The sequence below is a fragment of the Lycorma delicatula genome, chromosome 13 (genome assembly GCF_047948215.1).
Source record: "Lycorma delicatula isolate Av1 chromosome 13, ASM4794821v1, whole genome shotgun sequence".
Lineage (NCBI taxonomy): Eukaryota > Metazoa > Arthropoda > Insecta > Hemiptera > Fulgoridae > Lycorma > Lycorma delicatula.
In genome coordinates this window covers 10,034,817-10,057,812 of record NC_134467.1, presented here as the reverse complement: position 1 = coordinate 10,057,812, position 22,996 = coordinate 10,034,817, and the positions used below count along the sequence as shown (strand labels likewise).

The 22,996-nt window shown below is 30.0% G+C and overlaps 2 long non-coding RNA genes and 1 pseudogene across 10 annotated transcripts in view; 1 reads left to right on the top strand and 2 right to left on the bottom strand.

The window, feature by feature from the left end:
- Nucleotides 1-22,996, top strand: part of LOC142333806 (uncharacterized) — a 67,718-nt gene that overhangs the window by 22,314 nt on the left and 22,408 nt on the right. Inside the window, exon 1 of one of the 9 annotated variants that reach the window (XR_012758703.1) lies at nt 17,432-17,602. The exons of the other annotated variants lie outside the window; for them this stretch is intronic. This is a non-coding gene — a long non-coding RNA (uncharacterized LOC142333806). Of the gene's footprint in view, nt 1-17,431; nt 17,603-22,996 lie in introns of those variants that run through there. 9 annotated transcript variants of the gene reach the window in all.
- On the bottom strand, nt 15,349-17,035 carry LOC142333817 (uncharacterized). The gene is made up of 2 exons (XR_012758713.1): nt 16,658-17,035; nt 15,349-15,431 (listed from the first exon to the last, which is right to left on the bottom strand). It is a non-coding gene; the product is annotated as an uncharacterized LOC142333817 (long non-coding RNA).
- Nucleotides 21,311-22,370, bottom strand: LOC142333976 (protein toll-like; annotated as a pseudogene).

Below are 22,996 nucleotides of genomic sequence, written 5' to 3'. Positions count from 1 at the left end.
TCATTCACATCGGTTTATCATTTTTTCTAATTCTTTCTTACTCTAGTATCGGGCGCGTAAAAAAATAAAATAAAAACTCAACTTTCGCCCGCTAAAAATCAACTCGTCAAATCTCGCCCGTTTTACCTTTTCGCTTTCATTCGCTCGCTTTTCATGCTATTTCTCCAACCGTATTTTACGGTGTGTTGCAGTTTTTTTTTTGTTTTGTACTCTAGTTTCATCTTTTTGTTCCCATGAGAATCTACACTACACGAAGAAATGATTTTGTTATAATAACAGAATTCATTTACTTACAACAAATCGGTTTGTCGTCGTAACAAAATCAGATAACTTATAGTAAAAAATCAGTAACGACAGTTGATAGTAACAAATCCATTTTGTAATCGTAACAAAATCGTTTCGCTGCCGCAACACACCCTTACTTACCGAAACATATGATTTGTTACCCGTAAGTAAACAAATAAATATGTTTTTACAAACGTCCGACATGTTTGTTTTAGAACGATATTAAATATGGTATATTATATTATCATTCATGCCAAACGTGTGTGCAAAATTTCATCTTGATTGGATAACGGGAAGTTTGTCAGATTTCAGTTACTAAATGTCATCTAAATAGGATTTCGAACATAAGAAAGGTATTAAAAAAAATAACTGTAATCGAGCGTTATTTTTACGCTCTTTCGTACGGGTAAAAATGTACTTTGCACGATTCATAGCGTTATCCGACAAACACCACAAGAAAATGACCAATTTTCTTTCTTTTTCTTTGCGAAAAAGTTTTCGATACATTATGTTGAAACATCATAATCTAAACGCTGAAATTGCATACAGAATTACAGCTCTTCTCTCTGGAATATGCATATATACGTTGTTTCTACATGAGCATAAAGCAACCGACTTTATTTGAAAACTGAAGGTGTTTGAATGTAAAGACCTCCGGATCCACCGTTAGGCATTCTTCAGAGGATGAGATGAATGATTTGTAGCGTGTGTGAAAATGCCATGCCTGACCGGGATTCGAAAGGGCAAGTCTAAAGGAATGTACATCGAACACGAACACCGTCGCTCCTTTAAGGTATATTTACCGATAATCCAAATAGTATCGCAAAAGATAGAGAGACCTTTTTTTGTAGAAAATTTAATTTCAAAAACTGTAAATGCTGTCAGAATTCGATCGATCAACGGTTTGGCCGTGGTAAATTTAAATATAGGAAAGGAACATAATCCGGTGGTTACCGCAAGCAATTTAAACGACTACCGTCATGAAACAGTGGAATATTTCGTTACGGTAATAGTGGTAAATTCTTTTCGGTTATAAACCCTATTTTAGTACAAAATTTCACCTCGATCGGACGAGTAGATTTTGCGTGAAAGAATAACAGCCTCATAAAAATTACTATATATTTACACAGATTGTATCACAAAGTTCTCCCGGGCCCTTTCATAACCTTTTCTACTCGTGAAAATAATCTACTCGTTTAAATTTCATTTAAACATTCGTCCTAAAATACTTCGTTTGGGATTTACGGCTAATGAAAGAGACGTGAAAAAGTTTTCTTTGTTTGATTCAACTTGCTATATACCGTTTTGTTTAGAATTAAATCCTCTACAAGTTTTGTTTAAAAGTTATTGTACATCTAACATTAAAAACAGGGGTTTTACCCCGATTTATTGAATTTCACACTAGATTTCTACTACTACTGCAGATACGGTTCTGGGATATATTTTATTCGATTTTTCCGGTCAAAAACAAAACGATTCACTAATTTTGTCCCTTAATTAACGTTTTAAAAATTTCAGTGACATTATTTCACCGGGATAGCTGAAATCCGACGTAACTCGCAAACGAAGCATTTTAGGACAAATTTTTATTATGAATTTTTTCCATTATTTTCGCGAATAGAATAGGTTCACCGTAATGAATGGTTCACCGTACAAGTTTACAAAGGAATGTAAAAATGGAAATTTTTAGCATAAGCAAAATGTTACACCTCACCGGTATTCGAATCCGGGACCTCCAGATGAAACGCCGAGACGCTACCACACTGCCACGGTAATCGGAAGAGTGGTATGCTTAATATAATTTATTAAATCAGTATATTTTTTTAAAACCGAGTTCGATTTCTAAACAGTTTTTTAATTAAATTTTTTTAATATTAATCTATTTTCTTTTTTAAATAAACCCTTATTTAGTTTCTTAACTTTTGATAATAAATAAAAATATTTATGTATAAAATTAAATTTTAACCGGTTATTTTATTATTTTAGTTGTTTTAAATAGATGTTTAATGTATATGTAAGGGTGCGCGTACGTGTTACGTAATTGATAATATAAACTGTAAACAACAGTAACATTAATGTATATTGTACAAGTTAAGAAGACTTGTATACACCGAAGATCACCGATTGTACGCGGAGATGGACGAACATGTATACAGTCTAACTCACTCGATCCAGTCGCTTAGTGTTACGGGCGATAAACGAAATTAAAATTTACGTTTCATTAATGTGTGTTGTTTTATTTAAACAAAATTAACGTCTTTATTTTAACATCATGGTATGTGCTTTTTAATATAGACTCAATGATGTACATATACTTAATATAGAATGTAATGTATTACCATTTGTATTATATTTAAAAAAATAGTATTGAATAACCTGTTTCAACCCTGCTTGTAGTGTGTGTGTCTGTGTGTGTGTGTGTGTGTGTGTGTCTGTCCTAATCCTTTATTGCTTTTATATTAATTCTTCATAATCATCAAATTATTATTGATTTTTGTTTGCATTTTTGTGCGAGTTTGCGTGCGCACATCTATGTATGTGTATGTATTTCATTTATTCTTCTAACTGATTGTTAAAAGAATGGATTTTGACTTTTTTTGTCATAAATCAAGCCTATCGTAACACACTAGTTATGATATATTTTTCAGTCTACCGGATGTGAATTATAAAACATAAAAATGATTTTTTTTCTTATCTCACTTTGGAGGTACTGAACCGACTTAACAAAAACTTCATTGTTTAAAATTTCGGGTTTTCTATATAACGTAGACATACGTAAATAAATGATTTACCATAATTAAATAATAAAATAAAAATGAAAAAGTTTTCCTGAACATTACCAATATAACTATGAATATAATTTAACCAAACTTAACCTACGCTCGCTCCGCTTGCTAACTTTGACTAGCGAGCGAAGGTTAAGTTTGGTTATACTTTTAAATTTATTTATTATATATATATATATTTATTTGTTTATCTCATAACCGAACACGAATATTGCCCTTTTTGTTATCTTCAACTGCTCATTCACGTTATCTACGAACGTTCGGGCAAATCTTGTCTCTTCTTTCGTCTTCGTGTTGACCTCCAATATAACGTATTGCAATCTGGGAAAAATTGAGGTTGGGGGAATAATTGCTCAGAATTACCAAATGATATATAATATAACTAATGTAATTTCACAACTTACATAGAAAAAATTTCCCCGTTAGACCGAGTTACTTTTTACACTTTACATATTATTCATTTATTAAATTCTACCCCCACCTGTGACGTCACAACATAGCAGTAAATTAGAGCAATTTTTGTGATGGGCATGCGATTTTAAAAAAGTTTTTTTGCAAGTATTATTATTTTTTAATCGTTAACAAATGCGCCTAAGTAAAATATGTCCTTAATTAGGCGAAATCTCGAGACTGAGGTTGACCTTGCTTCACAGCCTCATCCCTTTGAACTTTTAAGTTGAAAATTTAATGGCATGTGCCTCATAAGAAGTAATCAGACCAAGTTTGGTCTAAATCGGTCCAGTAGTTCTGGTGATATAAGGTGATTTATATGCCAACACCGAACACATGTTTATACGAACATTAACAACAGGACAATTTCCATAAGGTTTTTTGGGTTCCTTAGGCGTCAAAACGTCAAGATCCGGTGAAAACCGCATATGCCGAAATCGGACCGATTTCAATACTTTCTAGAGCTGTAGCGCTATCTAGACGGGAAAGTTAAAGGTAATTTACTAACTCTTCTTTGCGTTTGTACTGTTAGACATTGTGTGACGTATAATAAATCAACTATTCTAATTAAAAAGGTGCGCTTATAAAATTATTTATAGGAAAATTGCTCTATTTATGAAAAAGATGCAAAATTTAAATTTAACTGTCTCTGGTTCCTGTATATTTTATGTCCACATTTAATAATAAATTTGGCAATTATATAAGTTACACGTCTCGCCTCTGATTTTGATGAAATTTGAAATATAACTTATGTAAAAGAAAGTTATTCGTTACTATTAAAATTATTCGTGGGAAACGCCTTCCATCGAGTTACGTTACGTCCCTTGCAAGTTACGCAGCATCCTTACCGAAATTTCGAAATATTACAAGCGTAAATAAACTTTATTTTGGGACTGAATAAATTGGTTTCAATGAAATTAAATTCACTTAAGGTTAAATTAATTTAGGTTTAGTTTACGATGTGGGTTTTGGTAAACGTACAATATACATTATTTGCGGAGTAAAACGCTTGGTTTAAATGAAATTTAATCGAGTATAGTTAGGTTTAGAACAAGGTTAATGTTAGGTTTACGAGTAAGTCGATTGAAATTTTCCGTAATTTATTTGATTAATTCACACTTCAAGATTTCTGTTCGACTCAACTTTAAGCAAATCTAACCTTATTCTTAACTAAATTTATATGAAACAAAATTTTAGTTTACAATGAATTTATGTTACCGTGAAAGCTCGATATCTGACAAATATGGATTTTCTCCGGTATATATCGGCACACACCAAATACATCGGTGAAATATCAAAATATTTACTTATTCAGACCTTCCCCAGAATATGTGACAACACAGATAAGTTCTGGGGTAGAGGGTCAAAACGATAACTAAAAATTAAAAAAAAAATCACTCAATACCAATGTTTACGGTAAATAGATTACAAGAAATGGTCGTAAAAAAGGAAGTTACATTTTCGACATATGTAACCTACTATGCTACTATACTCTGTTTGCTAATCTCGTCTAATTAACATTAAATTTACAAATTAAATATGTTATTCTCCCACACTGGAAGCTATTAATCAAATTCACCGCATTTATAAACAATCTAATCAAATTTTCAGAATTTTATAAATTGAAAGGTCCAGTCACTATCAGTGTACCCTGAAGGCGGTGAGTCAAATTCCTCCAGTGTTGGAAAATAACATGTATAATTTGTATATTCAATTTCAAATTCAAATTTATTCCAAAAATACTTTTACAAATATATACACGAAGTTCCATTCTCTGGAATACCTAAAGCGATAAAAAAGCTACATTTTTTTTTTATTCTCCGGGACCACCTTTAGGTATTGCTTCAGAGAATGAGATGAATGACAATTTATGTATAGCGTGTGGAAAATACCATGTCTGACCGGGATTCGAACCCGGGTCCTCCAGATGAAAGGTCGAGACGCTACCACTCGCACCACAGAGGACCGCTTAAAAGCTCCATTGCCGCAGGTAATTCTATCCTACTAAACGGCATTTGTATGTGTGATGTGTATATGTTTGTATCCTCTTAACTTAGCACGGGAATGTACTGTTCACTAGCTGAAACTCCTGATTCGTTAGTACATGGCTAGTGGTGATTAGATGTTTTTTTTTTGTCTTCAGTCATTTGACTGGTTTGATGCACCTCTCCAAGATTCCCTATCTAGTGCTAGTCGTTTCATTTCAGTATACCCTCTACATCCTACATCCCTAACAACTTGTTTTACATATTCCAAACGTGGCCTGCCTACACAATTTTTCCCTTCTACCTGTCCTTCCAATATTAAAGAGACTATTCCAGGATGCCTTAATATGTGGCCTATAAGTCTGTCTCTTCTTTTAACCATATTTTTCCAAATGCTTCTTTCTTCATCTATTTGCCGCAATACCTCTTCATTTGTCACTTTATCCACCCGTCTGATTTTTAACATTCTCCTATAGCACAACATTTCAAAAGCTTCTAATCTTTTCTTCTGGGATACTCCGATCGTCCAAGTTTCACTTCCATATAAAGCGACACTCCAAATATACACTTTCAAAAATCTTTTCCTGACATTTAAATTAATTTTTGATGTAAACAAATTATATTTCTTACTGAACGCTCGTTTAGCTTGTGCTATTCGGCATTTTATATCGCTCCTGCTTCGTCTATCTTCAGTAATTCTACTTCCCAAATAACAAAATTCTTCTACCTCTATAATATTTTTTCCTCCTATTTTCACATTCAGTGGTCCATCTTTGTTATTTCTAATACATTTCATTACTTTTGTTTTGTTCTTGTTTAATTTCATGCGATAGTTCTTGCGTAGGACTTCATCTATGCTGTTCATTGTTTCTTCTAAATCCTTTTTACTCTCGGCTAGAATTACTATATCATCAGCAAATCGTAGCGTCTTTATCTTTTCACCTTGTACTGTTACTCCGAATCTACATTGTTCTTTAACATCATTAACTGCTAGTTCCATGTAAAGATTAAAAAGTAACGGAGATAGGGAACATCCTTGTCGGACTCCCTTTCTTATTACGGCTTCTTTCTTATGTTCTTCAATTGTTACTGTTGCTGTTTGGTTCCTGTACATGTTAGCAATTGTTCTTCTATCTCTGTATTTGAACCCTAATTTTTTTTAAATGCTGAACATTTTATTCCAGTCTACGTTATCGAATGTTTTTTCTAGGTCTATAAACGCCAAGTATGTCGGTTTGTTTTTCTTTAAACAAACAGTTTTTGGTTCAAATATATATTTTGAATATGAATCGTACAAAATTATTTCGCGCTACGTATTGCTCACAGAAATCTAATTCTGGCTTTCTATATAACAACTTACCTTTCAAATTACTACGTGAAAACCTTGAAAATCTTTGAAAACGTATCCAAAAACCAATTTTGTTTCCTCTAACTCCGGTTTCTGATAACCGATTCATTTGAAATTCATTAGGGATGTATTTTCAACAGGTTTACATCTCCCCCATCAATTTTCTTCAAAATCGGTTAAAATTTGCGTCCGGTAGAGCGGGTGAAAAAAATCTTTTAAATGTATATATATATATATATATATAAACGTTGCAGAATCGTTTTCAGGATACACCAAATCGTACAGAAAAGTTTGTTTCTCTCCTTCTCCCAGCGACATGCTCTTAGAAAATCTGACCAGTAGCAATAGCGATTTCTATAAATTCTTTGTAAATCCGCTACTTTCAAGTTCTCCATATTAGGGTTTGTAATAGTAGATGCGGGATGCGTTTTTCCATTATTATACAATCGTTAGTGGTAAAGCAAAAATTAATAAATGTACTAATTAGTATAAAAACACATAACCGAAAACATTAAATTGTAATTAAAAAAAAAAAAAATTAATTCCAAGATACTTTTTTGATATGTGCAGTTTAATTCACGTATTAAATTAACAATATATTCAAGGATACGTATACACGCTACAATTTGTTTCCAGGAGAACAGTTTTTTTTTATAAAAATACGGTAGCATTTTTATAAAAATCAATTTTTACAACCATTAGTCGCTGCTGTGTTTCCTTCAAAGCAAAGTCTTTTGATCTGTTGCTCTCTCTCTCTCTCTGTGTGTGTGTATGTGTTTGTATCTGAGAGGGATAAAAACAAAAAAAGAAAGGCAGCTGCAGTATAGTTGTTAATTTTACTTTTATAAGTACAGAAAAGAACATGTCTTATCCCCTATGGTCAAGAGTATAGAATAAAATCTGTGTTGTTTTGATGGTAATATTTAAAACAAAAAATGCCGTTTAGTTAACGTTCAAGGACAAAAATGAGTACGTGCTATTACAAATAAAATACATACCACTATAGCTTACAATAAAAAACGTATAGAAAGAGTGGAGAGGGTAAAATGAGAAACGAATAAGTGGGAGATAGACAGACGTGACTCAATAGACAGACACGCGTTTTATCTTTTTAACTGTTTTACAGTAGCAAATGTTCAGTAACAATGATCAGTGCAGAGCTGCCTAGAATGAAATTTATAAATCCTTAAGTTGAAAAAATATACAGAAAAAGAACAGCCGTGACTGAGATCATTCATATTATTTCACACATATACAAATGCACGCATGTACGCAAGCATGCGTGTTAAAAGCCCCTTTAAAGCTATTATGAAACCATTTTTAAGTGAGTGTTATTAACAATAGTGGCACTGGTAAAAAATTAAGAAACAGCTGCATAATTAGTTCTGGAAGCCAATTTTCTTTTAATTTTGAAAATTAGTAACAAATTTTTAACGTATTTTACAAGAGATATTACATTTGAATATATTAACAAATTTGTGAGGAGTGTTTTTCTTTCTGTCATATGAAAATTTAGTAATTATTTAGTTGATCAGATCCTCTGTAAAATAAATTGTTCTTCATTCTAATATTTATAACTGACCATCTACTTAGAAAAGTATGTTTCTTGTTGAGACGCATTTAGTTTGATGACAAAATTGGAAAGCTTCAAAGAGTAGAGAATGAAGGAAACATTCAAGTTCTGTAAAAATAAGCAGATCTTGAATGCCTCTTTGTAAATATTCATTAACAAAACAATATTATATTTATCTTGCTACCAAAATATGGATGGAATCAAGATATTACTTGCTTAATTACAGTCGTTAAGTTTAAGTTAACAGCAAAATAGGTGCTACCATACATTGCTGTAAAATTAACATTTCTGATGTAAAATTATTTTAAGTGAAAGATAACAACTTGATAAATAACTGTTAGTACTGATATTATACAAACATTTTAAAATATTGCTTTTTTAATGAATAAATATTTTAATTGGTGTTTGAACTCTATACAACGCTTTGATTAAGTGGATCTAGAAGTTTAAAGCTTGAAGATTAATTTTAATATTATTAATTCAAGTCCTTTGTTTTATTTTATTTATTTTATTTTCTATTATTAAGTATTTCTATTTAAACATAAATGTTTTTCAGTTAGTGTGTTTTGTTTTAAGCGCTTTAATGTTTTATAGCTTCTTCATTTATAAAGGTTTAATTTTTTTTTCTAGTTTTCATTTTTGTAGCTAATCATATAAATTAACCTTTAAGTTTTGTTATTTCTGAGTGCATTTTAAAATTGACTACTAGAATTTTGAAGGTTTTTGATCAGAAGGGGGATGTTCTGATTTCAATCTTCCAATTAAAGAGGAGGTTTTGGTCTAACTATTACAAGCTGCGGGAATTTTCTACTTATGGGATTGTACCCGTTGTGGGAAATTACATTGATTGTAAAATTGATGCGGGTTGGCTGTGACATCTCTCCATTCAAAAATGGGAGAGGAAACACTTGGTGTGATGGCTTCAGTGTCATCAAGTCAAGGAAACGAAAGGTAGCAAAGGATTACAAGCTAATACATGACTTGATAAACTTTATGCAGAATTGTTTGGGTTTGAACTATCGCATGGGGGGATCCTCTGTGTTTTGTACTTCATGAGGTTGAGAATTAGCTAAGGATTTATCTGAGGAGCACGTTGCCTGTATCTTTAACCCATTGTTGCAAAATGTCTACCTTCATTTCTTCAATGTTTTCAGTTTTTTCATCTTCTTTATCCTGGGAAATATTTCCACGATCTCAAAGTTTATTTACAGCACATGTCATGTTTTCTGCATTATTTACTCAAATACTTAGTACTTGCTGTTCATTGATTTCAAATTTGTTTAAAGTTTCTTTAATCTGATTTTTCACATATAATGAGTTATGCCTTCCTTCAGTATCAATAATATCCATTGTTTTTATTTCAGTTTCTTGCTTTTTTTATTCCAAAATTCTACATTGATGGGAAGAAAATTTTTATTTCCATGGGTTGTAAGCATCTAGCTTTAAACAGCGTGATTGTCCTTTTAAAGTTTGTCTTAAGTTGATGTGAGTAGACTCTGCTGTGCTTTTTACTAAGTTACGAACAGCATCATGTCCTGTTGGTACACTAAGCTTCTGAGCCATTTCACCAGTAATTTTTTTGAATCCTTTGTTATTTAATGTGAACGTAGTGAGTGGTGTCATACTCATACAAACCATCTCAACAAGTCCCTTGCGGAAAGTATTACTATCCATAGCGATTGTAATCTTCAACAATGCTAAATACGTATCAGTTTTTGGTCGATCAGTTCTGCATTTCTTATGACTTGAAAATGCAATGGTAAAATTTTTGTGATTACATTTTTTGTTGCAGTGGATCCTTCTTTTTAAGTAACCATTCCTAAATTTCAGGATGATTGCGCTTCACATGCTGCCAAAGATTGAACATTTTCAACACACTAGTTCCACTTGCCTTGAAGTTGCATTGTATAGATTTGCCATTTATAATGCGTTCCATCTTGTTTATAACTGACGTCTTCTTCCTGTTATCATATTCAAATACGAAAATCTCTTTAAGCTCTTTCGTAAATCGACTGTCTATCAGCAGTGATAGTTTTAAATTTTGGTTTGACACCATGTCTTAAATAATCAAACATTTAAGTGTTTTTATTTTAGAAATAATGCATATAAATAATTGTGCATACAAAATAACCAAATAATAATAATCTTACCTCGGCAAACAAATTAAAAATTACAATTACAACAAACTGATTGCTAACAGAAATGAACGATTCTCACACTCACGACCAGGCGCAAAAATAGTTAGGTTATGTATTGCTTGACAAGTTTGTCACATTTTTAATAATACCAGTGTTGTAAACTTAAAGAAAAATGAGTCGGTGAGAATGAGTCTGTAAGTCACTTTTTGGCCAATTGAAGAAATTTAGTTTAACATTTAATGGTTTGTTAAAATTGTTATTGAAAAATCAAATGTAAGAAATGAATATTAGTGCTGTTCCTAGTGATGAATTTCTGTACTAATGACTAAAGCCATTTTCATTCTAAATAAAACAGAACTATGTCAGAGGATTTCACACATCAACTTAACTCAATTTTTAAATTTTATGACTTATGTCACTTCCATTCCCACCAGCTCAAATATTACAAAAATATATACATCGGAGCAGCAAAATACTACAAATTTCCATGTTGTTGCTCCGAGTAAAGATTTGTTGCTCCACTTGCTCCATGCACCTGCTGCAAAGCCCTGTGTGTAAGGACTGTACTTACATTGTGTGATTTGACATTACTATGTAGGGGGGATAAAAAAATATATGTTATTATAGTCAAATACCTTACCAACGTAAGGTAAAGATTACTGTACTGAAATCAACAATACTGATTGCAGTAATGCAAAATTTATTCCATTACTGCAATCAGTATTTATCTGAAATACTATCGCAAAACATTTTGACGAGTACATTTATGTCTTTCATTGTGCAATAAATGGGAGTTTTATTATAATTGGATATTTAATGTTAGGTCGTCTAAATACTGATTGCATTTACTTCAGTGGTATAAGATTAGAGATAAAAATCATGGGAATTAAAATATAGAAAACAGGGCTTGTTAGCAGTAAATATTAAATAATACATTAATCACCTTTTTGCTCACTAGAATTAAAACATTAAATAGTTCTGAAATACTGTAAGTATGTTTTCTTACATCAGAATTAGAAATAAACACTTTATGGATGAAGAAGGAAGCATTTGGAAAAATATAGTTAAAAGAAGAAACAGACTTATAGGCCACATATTAAGCCAAACTGGAATAGTCGCTTTAATATTAGAGGGTCAGATAGAAGGAAAAAATTGTGCAGGCAGGCAACGTTTGGAATATGTAAAACAAACTGTTAGGGATGTAGGATGTAGGAGGTATACAGAAATGAAACAACTAGCACTAGATAGGGAATCTTGGAGAACTGCATCAAACCAGTCAAATGACTGAAGACAAAAAAAAAAATTGTAATTTATAATAAATATAAAAATGAATTAGTGTTACATATAAAACAAACTGGTAATGTTTTCATCTACTGTAAATTTTTAATTTTACTTCATTGGCTTAAATAAAATATATATATAATTTAATTTTTTAGTTGAATTTTCACAGAGAAAAAATACATAATATTCAAGATAAGAATATTCAAAATGTATACATTAATTTTAAAAGCATAAATAAATCATGTTATCTATTTATGAACTTAAATTTATTTTATGGATTGATCATTTTCCAAAAGAATTAGTTGTTAAATTATAATCATCTAATGCTTAAATTGATTTGGAGGTTTGATAACTGCCATTATGTACACAAATGTCATACTTTATGTACCACCTTTATATTGTATTTAAACTGTTTAACTATGTTACTATAATGATAAAATTGCATTTTTAACACATATTATACAAAAAGAGTGCACACGCATATATCACAAAAGAAAAATTCAGCTTCTTCAATAATTTTTGGTCTATCTATGAAAGCTGTAGTTACTGAATTAGTTAATGTTACTTTGAGATGTTGCAGAAGAAGATGTTGCATTTCTGAGCGGTATAGTTTTAATTTTTTCAAAGAAAGCATTACACTTGAAAACAATGAAATATTATACAATTACTTAAAAATGTAATATGACCTACAGGATTAATTTGTCCTGTTAGTTGTAATATTAGTTTATCTGTTATACTACTCATGTTCTCAGAAATTATACTTTTGTTATGGATTTAAAAAATCCACAAACTTATTTAGTTTCAACGGCAGTTCTATATTAAACATTAAAAGTTCTATGACATAAGAAAAATTGGTTGTCCAGAGGTAACGTATTCAGTAATCTATATGTAGTCTTGTGAGAGTGAGGAATTAATTATGTTTTCAGTTGGCCATGGGTCGTAATCTCCATGTGCTAGTAAGAGAGAATTTGGGTTTAAATCTGAACCTATTGGGATTTGAATTGTCAGCTGTCTATCCTAGAGCTCTAGGTTCTTGCATTTCATTTAATGCAATACATTACAAGCTCATTAATGATACCTGAAATGAAAACTGTACAGTGCTGATTGATGGCATTACTGATTTTATGGGGAATCAAACAATTATGGTCATAGATATCTTGTAAATGTGATGCATTTCACTACCTCAGAAAAAGAAAGGTAACTTTGATTTATGTTATACATTGGTATAACTTATGAGGTTTCATCTGTTAATCTGGTTATAAAAGTTAAAAAAAGAAAGATAATGCAAGTAGTAGATGAATGTAAAAATATAAATTTCCTTTTATGCGGCTGTATTACTTTTTCTACACTCACCATGGGATCTACATGAATTAGAGGGGAATGTAAATATTATCTAAACAAATAACATTCTTGTTATAAAATTGGACTCCACAAATAGTTACAGTTATGAATAGTTCAAAAACAAAAACAGCCAGTGCACTGAAACTTTACTAATTCAGGACTAATGGAGTGTGAGTATTGAGTATGAATTACTGTGAGTTCGAATCAAAATGTTTTAAATAGTAGTTTATGAAAACATAGAATTTACACATAATAACATAATTATAACATAAAACATACTATTTATATATAAAACATAGTATTTATATAAACATAAACTGCTTTAAAAAGTATATTCTTTAAAGAATTAGGACCAGTAGTTTAATTATTGTATTTGTACAGACCAACATTTTAAGATTAACATTTTATATATATATATACATTGTATTTGATGATATTGATTTGAAATTATTTATCTACATTCTGATCATATTTATTTGTATTTAAAAACGTGCTGCCATCTGTTGCCACTTTTATAAGAGTGACATCTTCATAATTCTGTCTGAAAGTTCATCAAGTTGGAAATTTTTTTGTATTTATATATTTATAAAAGCCAAGTCCAAAATGTCCAAATTTTTGCTATTATTATTAAATTCAATTTTTTGATTTCCACCTATTTCCAAATTTGTCTGAAGATCAGATACAGAATGTTTGTTATTAATAAGGTAGTCAGTAACATTAGATAAAACCACTTTGCCATTTTTTTAATTTCTAATCTGTTCTAAAAATCTATTAGTTTTACCCACACACACATATTTATATATATATATATATATATATATATACAGAGTGTGACCACTCTGTACAAGTTTTTTGTCAAACGTAACACCAAAGATCTTGGGATTTAGATTCTTCCAGGGGTTTCTTCCTCTCCTACCTGATTTAGGAAAAGAATTCTTCAGCGGTCTATCTTGAAAAGAAATTTTAGAGAAATTAAAGGGATAGATTTGATTTCACTTTTTTTGTGGAATGCCCAAGTGAATTTTAAAATAACTTGTGGGGCCTTTTTCCAAATTTGACATCATCAGTGAAATTTATGTTCCTAATGTTAAACAAGCTAACTCAAGTGCAAAGATATTAAAGAGTAGGATTTGAGTGAAAGAGTAGTATCATTTAAAATACCACTTAGCATTCCTTGAATGTTGAGCATTGTAATATTAATTTTTACCTTTATTTTATGGACTTGCAAAAAATTATGACAATGGTTCTTTCATTGATGAAGACACTTTTGTCATCATTTAGTGGTGCAATATTTTACTGTTTTTCCAATCGATTGCTTGGATTCATTCAAAATCATCTTGTTCAAAAATAGTTCTGATAACAGGAATTATCTACACGCTGAAGTGAGGATTCTAACATAGATTGGTTCATACTCAGTTATCACATGGTATTGTTGGAATCCCTTTTTCAATAATATGTCTGTAATGCTCTCCAAATGTTTACATTTTTCAATTTGTAATTTATATAATTTTCATTTCTTTCTTAAAAACTTCCAAGTTTACTTTCATTTTAAAATGACAGAAGTGTTCCCTTGTTTCATGTGTAGAAGGAAACTTAAATGTACTAGAAAATGGTTTCTTGAGAGCTCTTTACCTACAGTCAATATGCGGTAGGTGAGACAATGATTAAATTTAGTGAACTAAGGGAGCCAAAAGATGTACTTTATTAAGTTGGTGTTTTATCCTTGTTATGTGTACTAGGTATGCCTTCTAAAAGCTCTTTGAAAGTGTCTGGTATTAAAGTTTTCTCCAGCAGTTATAAAATATCTGAAATCAGAAACAACTGTGGCAAGTTCTCAGCCTGTAATGCCCTGGGACTGGACAGAAATATTTAAAATCTTTTCAAATGAAAAAGACATATGAGTAGCTTATAAGTTGTATTTTATATTTGAGTAGATTTAAATTGTGTGTTGTGAATGAATGTGAAACACCTGCACCCTCTTCCATCATTTTGTGTTGAGTTGGACACAGAATGTAATTAAAATTTTAATTATTTACTGAGAGCTTTTGGTAAGACTTTTTCTTGCTTGTCTACAATCTCAATTTTGTTCTTTTCATCTGAAATGAACAAAACTTTGAAATTTTCTTGTTAAAAGACTTTAACTTCATCCATTACTAAAAGATTTTCTTTTTACAGGTTATTTTATTCTTAGCTAAGCCACTGACCTTTGTTTTCTTTCCTCCTTGTCTGCAAGTTTTGTTTTTGCTGAAAGAAGCATGTAATTTCTATTACTTATTTATAAATAATTTTTAGTCGGTTTTAATAAATTATAATAATTCAAATTAAATTAATAACAGTTCTTATGCCCTTTATCTACAGTAAGTTGTTTCAGTTTTTCATTAATATAATTAATTAGTGAAATTTTAGTTATAACTGGCATTCTTTAATTTTTTTTCTTTCTATGAGTAAAGAAAATCTTTGTATAATAAAAAAAAAAAAAAAAACCTTTTAGTGGATTTATGAAATTTTATTCAATGTAAAATTAAATTACATAATTTTTCTGATTTACTATTTAGTAATAAAATCTTGCAATATTTTGATTAATTAATTTGTTTTTTTATCATGATACAAAAGAAATTATAAAATTTATCATTTTTTACTTTAGTTTCTAGATCAATAATTGTTTTGTTGAATATCTAATTTTTTCCCTTAATGTGCATGTTGCAATCTGTTCAACTAGTGATGAACATCAATAAGCAACCCTCTTAACGGCCCAATGAGATGAGATGAGGATGATATGTATGACATGTAAATTAGGTGCAGTCTTGTTACAGACTCAGGCTGACAATTCCTGAGACATGTGGTTAATTGAACCCTAACCACTAAAGTGCACCAGTATCTGCTGTCTAATATTCAACTTCACATAAAATCAACTATCTTTTACCAGAATTTGAACCTCAGAACCATCAACTTTAAAAAGTCAGCTGTTAAATAACTGATTTGCGACAAGCTAACCGCTAGACTAGCCCGAAGGGTTAAATATTTAATGTGTATATAACTCAAAATAAATTAATATGAATTATATAACACTTTATGATGCTATGTGATGTATCAATATTTCATTAACAGTAACTCAGATTAGAGAGCTATTTTCTTTAAAAAAAAAAAAAAAAAAAAAAACCATTAATATTGCTAAACATTTTTTTATTTTATTTCCTTAAATTTATTGAGGTTGTTGCTGACATTGTTGTTGCATGTTCTTGTGCATTTACAGCCTGTTCTTTTTAAAAACAATCTGTGCAAGAGCAAAGAATTCTTGTACCCGATCAGGCTTAAGAATATCGAATCACCTTGATCTTCTTTTGTAGAAACTAAAAAAGAAATAATTTGTAAAACATAGCACTAGTTATATAATTAGCAATATGGTTCAAGCTTTGTTCAATATAGCAATAAAAAATAAGAGTTATTTCGCAGTACGTCTAATACATTACCTAATATTTTAGGTCAGTTCATCCATTCCTTAACCCACCGGGTTGGTTTAGTGGTTAACGCGTCTTCCCAAATTAGCTGATTTGGAAGTCGAGAGTTCCAGCGTTCAGTCCTAGTAAAGCCAGTTATTTTTACATGGATTTGAATACTAGATCGTGGATACCGGTGTTCTTTGGCGGTCGGGTTTCAATTAACCGCACATCTCAGGAACGGTCGAACTGAGAATGTACACGACACTTTTACACTCATACATATCATCCTCTGAAGAATTATCTAAGCGGTAGTTACCGGAGGCTAAACAGGGAAAAGAAAAAAAGTTCATCCATTCCTTTAGTTTCTGATTCATAAAAATTAAAATTAGTACATTATGATAACTAAACAGTAAGAGCAATGCGATTATTTGGAAAACAGGAAATATATATCTCTCTATATTTCATTATTGATGATGTAAAATACTTGGCATTGGCAAGGCAATTGGTTGATATAGCAGATTGAAAATACAAGGAGATTGTAAAATATACTCCGTAAAATATCGATTGAGACTATGTTATTCTTTTAATATAATTGATATTATAGTAATTAATTATTTCAAAAAGTTAATATTAAAATATAGTGTCATGGTCGTTATTTGCGACGACTAAGTGTTAAGAGGTTTTTTTCACCTTTACATTTATATATTAATTTACATTTATATATTTATTTATCGATATTTCAACGAGGTTTAGTTTAAGCTATTTCGATATATCGTTTTCATTAGAAAAATACTACCTCATAGACAGAAGCTTCGGATGTTTGATTTGTTTCAAGTTTGTTGACAGTAAATGGATTATAAAAAAATAAATCCTAAAAAGTTGCAGAAAAAATATAATTTAACTGCTTTAGGACTGTTTTTCCAGCTGGAAACAGCGTAAAATCATCTGTTGTAGTTTATGTTATAGTTACCGAAGGTAAGCGATCTTTCTCTAAATAATCTAGCCTATAAGGAATTAGAATTCTCTGAAATTGAAATGCCTGATTTGTTTGTTGTATGTTTTTGAAGTAATTCTATTGTGTGTTATTAAAATAACTCGTGTTTCCCTAAGGAGAGGATGTTAATAGCGATAGTTCTGAATACTTTTATTTCGTTAAATTACTTGTTAGTCATCAGGCTTATGATTTTTTGTAGATTTTCAATCATTTGATTGGTCGATACACTTAATTACTTTCTACTATCTGTGACTCTCTTAGCCAAAGCATTCCTATCGTGTGGTATATTCTCAATTTTCTGTTTAATATATTTCAATCTCTATCTCTGTGCTGTCTGTACCTTCTGAACTTCCTTTGTGAATTAAATTCAATGACTGGGTGCTTTAAATATATGGCCTACCACCCTTGCTTTTCTTTTTACAGGATTCTGCTCCAAATTTGCCGTAAACCCATCATCTTTTATTTTACTAGTCCATCTTATTTTTAACATTTATGAAATTTGGTACTTACGTATTAACGCCACCACAGCTACAGCTTTATTTAAAAACAAACTAGTCAATCGGATTTCGGTGGAAAATGGGCCGATATAGAGTTTAACATAGATTCAAAACAGTCTCTTTATTAATTTTAATAAATGGTTATTTATATAATTTAACCAAACTTAACCTACGCTCGCTTCGCTTGCTAACCTTGACTAATTAACTGGAGTGTTTTGATTATTTAAATAATAAATAATTGCAATAATTACTGAATTTATTAAATAAATACTCAAAAAATTACGGTGTTAATTATTCAAGGTTAGCGAGCGAAGGTTATGTTTGGTTAAATTATATTTATAAAATAAGTAAAGAGACTGTTCATTTTCCACCGAAATCCGATTGACTACTTTGCTTTTAAATAAAGCTGTAGCTGCGGTGGCGTTAATACGTAAGTACCTGAAATTTTCATTTTGGAAATTAAATTAAAACTTACTGATTAAATTCAGTGGTTTTTACATATATATATATATATATGTATTGCTCATTGTTGTTTATCCCAGTATTTTATTTATTGGAGAAATAACTTATTCTAATAGATTAGATTTCTTAGCACCATCTAAAAAACAGCACATTGCTAGGGATGTGATCAGTGTATGTTAACACATTCTCTAAAATTGAAGTAGTTCATTTGGACATTATTCATAATTCCTCTTTGTCTGCAAGTTTTGCTTTTGCTGAAAGAAGCATGTAATTTCTATTACTTATTTATAAATAATTTTTAGTCGGTTTTAATAAATTATAATAATTCAAATTAAATTAATAACAGTATTTATGCCCTTTATCTACAGTAAGTTGTTTCAGTTTTTCATTAATATAATTAATTAGTGAAATTTTAGTTATAACTGGCATTCTTTAATTTTTTTTCTTTCTATGAGTAAAGAAAATCTTTATATAATAATAATAAAAAAAAAAACGTTTTAGTGGATTTATGAAATTTTATTCAATGTAAAATTAAATTACATAATTTTTCTGATTTACTATTTAGTAATAAAATCTTGCAATATTTTGATTAATTAATTTGTTTTTTTATCATGATACAAAAGAAATTATAAAATTTATCATTTTTTACTTTAGTTTCTAGATCAATAATTGTTTTGTTGAATATCTAATTTTTTCCCTTAATGTGCATGTTGCAATCTGTTCAACTAGTGATGAACATCAATAAGCAACCCTCTTAACGGCCCAATGAGATGAGATGAGGATGATATGTATGACATGTAAATTAGGTGCAGTCTTGTTGAAATAATTACTATTGATTATAGTCATATAGCATATAGTTAGAGTAGATCTATCTATTGCACAGATACTGGGAATGATTCACACCATCGCTTTTGGTGATGGAAATAATATATTGCTTTCAATCTTAATGTAAATTAGTAATAAATTAAAGATTTGCAGGCTGGAAATTGTTTTATTTGTAAAGCAATGTTAAAAAAAGGGTTAAATGTTTATTATTGTAATATTCTAGAATTAAATTTATCATATAGTAGTAAGTAATGTGAAGATACCGAGCATTCTCATATTCTCATTCATATCAACCATTCCTATCCTATCCGGCTTCAAATTGAGAAAAAGCTTTTTAAGATCTTCACAGGTTTCAGAAACCTCCATGCCTGCATTTGAATAGAATCAGTATTGACCTCAGGATGTTTCCTAGAAACAAATTAGGAATTTCCTGCTCTCCAGAAAATAAATGATTTAATGTATGTAATTCTGCAGTATTTGCAGTACAATACTCCCAAGTAAGATGTCAGAGAATATGAGTTATTTTACACTTAGTGACCTTCATGTAACAAACCGCTACATTATCCTCAACTGAATACACTGTGGATACTGAAAGATTCATATTTCCTTATGTATTAATAAAGCAAGAGTACTTTAAAGTACAATGATGTGTGATTTTTAGACATGATGGTGAGGAATAATTGCATTATTTAATTAATAGGGGCTCTTAGATATAAAATAATGATAGTTTTAAATGGCCGCCACATATTTGTTTCTAGAAGTAACAGTTATTACTGATAATTAATATCAATCCACTAATTAAAATACTATTACTAATAATAATAATAGTATCAGTGTTAATTAAGTATTTAAACATTTCACATATAAACATACAAATGTTTAACTTGATTGGTAAGTAAAGTATTTAATTATTATGTTTAATTAAATTTCCTGTTATACAAACATATTCAAACATTACATGTTTGAATTCAGTTCAATGGAAATTAGTTAATTGTGACAGGATTAAACTTGAAAAAAAAGCTTAGTTTTTCAACTACTAAAGTATTGTAATTAATTTTTTGCCAAAGATGTGTTGTTTTCTTTACCTAAATAGAAGAAATATCTAAGTATTAAGAAATGAGATTTCTGGGATAAAATAATATTTTTTCTGGGTGCTGCCCCAGGACTCATAGTTTGATAAATCAGATACATAAAGGTTGTAATATTTTATTTCTGCTAAGCAAATGATCCCAGATATTTGGAGTCAGCATTAGTTTTACAAGGTTAATTTTTCTGCTTTATGTCACCCTTTCTCTATGGCTTGTAATAATTGATTAAAGAATAAAAAATGAAATATTGATAGCAATTTTATTAGATTTTACAATTATGTATCATTTAAGTTCTAAAATGAGCTTATCGTATTTTATTACTTACATAGACAATTATTATTTTAAAATCAGTCTTAAAATAAATTTTAGTTGTAAATTACAAGAATATATCTCATATTTTTAACTTATAGTCAGGTTTAATTTATCCATTAGCAGATTGACAATATAAAATTTAAAAAAGTATACTTTATGTCTATACTAAAAACGTGGCTTATCATAAATATATCATATTAAAAATTATGACTTGCAGAACTAAATAATAAATTACTATACATATGTAATAAATTAGATCTAACTAACATTAAGTAAAATTTTTCTTTCTTTTATTTTTGTTTATATTTGTACAAATGATTAAATCTAAAATTCCTAAGGTTCATCTATAAATATACTTAAATAAAACTTAAAAAGTTGTTTAATCTAATTCCTATCTTAGATTTTAAACTCTATATGAGCAACATTCTCTAAATGATGTACGTTACTTATTTTTAATTTATTTGAGAATTATGGTACCTAAACACTAAATACTATGCGCACTGGCTTATGATTTCTGACCATTTTGTTTAAACGATGGTGTTTGGTCAATGAAACTGTTTGCTGGTGGGGATGAATTAGGAACTGAATCTTTTATGAGATCATCTTTATCGATACTTAGTACCGGTATATTTTGCTGCCTTGTTAAATTTCTTTGGAAAAGAGGTGGTATATTCCTTTTGATAAGTCGGTAGGATGAGGTAAAGTAAATCGAAGCTTATCCCAAAACCAAGGTCACCCCATTTTAGGTATGTGCTCATTGATACATATGCTTTAAGTTCAGGATCTAAATTATCAGCCGGGCCAACATCACCGTAAAGTATGACAATTACTCTTGCTCTTCCCATACTCAACGCTTGGGGATGTGCTGTTTTGAATTCCATTTTCCCCCAAACACTTTCTAGAAAGTTAGGTGACAACACAACAATAGTTCTACGTGAATATTCAACTGACCGTGCTATTTGACTTGGTATATAATCACCTATAATCCAATCTCTATAATGTAAATGTAACTTAAATTTAGGGGTGCCATTCTCCAGCCCTGGAACCAAATGTTTTATCGCAAAATCTTCATCTCGGTGAGAATAACTTATGAAACCATCATACAGCTTATCACGATCTAGTTCATCTTCAGTAACAAGCCAAAGAAACATCTGATGTGCATAAAGCCAAACTTTTATTTCTTGATTATATCGATAGTAGAGAGCTATAAGAAGACCTACTATGAGCCCAAGAATGCTAATAATAATTATTACGCCTGCTGTAGATGTGGGACAAATTTCATTTACTGTTAATTCTGATATAGATTTTCCTCCCAAGCAAGTTACATTATTCAGATTGTCGATCTGAAATATAAAAACAATAGACAGATTAATAATCATATTTAAAAGATATTAAGACAGAAAAAATCTTGTAAATTAAGAAGTCATTTAATAAAAATGAAGTTAATCAAATGAATTATATATCGCTATAAATCTTAGTTATTTTCAAAAGATATATTTTGTGATTTTTAAATAATTTTTAAAATTATTCTTTATAAAAAAAAACATATACTTACTAGAAGTCATCCACAAAGGACATTAAAGTTCGGTTTTTAGTGGTCAGTTTGTGACCATTTTAGGAGATTCTACGTTTTACTAATGTAAAATCATTTTACATTTATAAAACTTCCTATGCGTGCACTGACTTATGATTTCTGCTGATTTTGGCTAACCATTTTGTATAATTGATTGTGTACTCGATAAAAATGTTTACCGGTGGGGATAAATTAGGATCTCAACCTTTTATGAAATCATCTTTATACTTTAAACCGGTGTATTTTGCTGCCTTGTTAAATTTCTTTGGAAAAGAGATATTTCTAGGCAGTGTATGTTTCTATTTGAACTCTCCATATGTGCCATAGGCTTGGGGTTCATGTCTAAGCCAGCTATAAATTTTGAAAAACTGTACCTATAAAGCAGATTGTCGTGATTGACTGACTTGACTGATAACTGATTTATCAATGCCCAACAAAAACTAGTGAAGATAAATTAATGAAAAATTGTATTCAAGTTTTTTTTATACTGTGTAAGTGCACATTAAGAAAGGATTTTTTTAAATTCTGGGTTTAAAGGGTTAAAATGGAGTACAATGAAATTTTTACTATTTTTTTAATTTCTCAGTAACAAATGAAGATATCAACTTGATTTTTGGC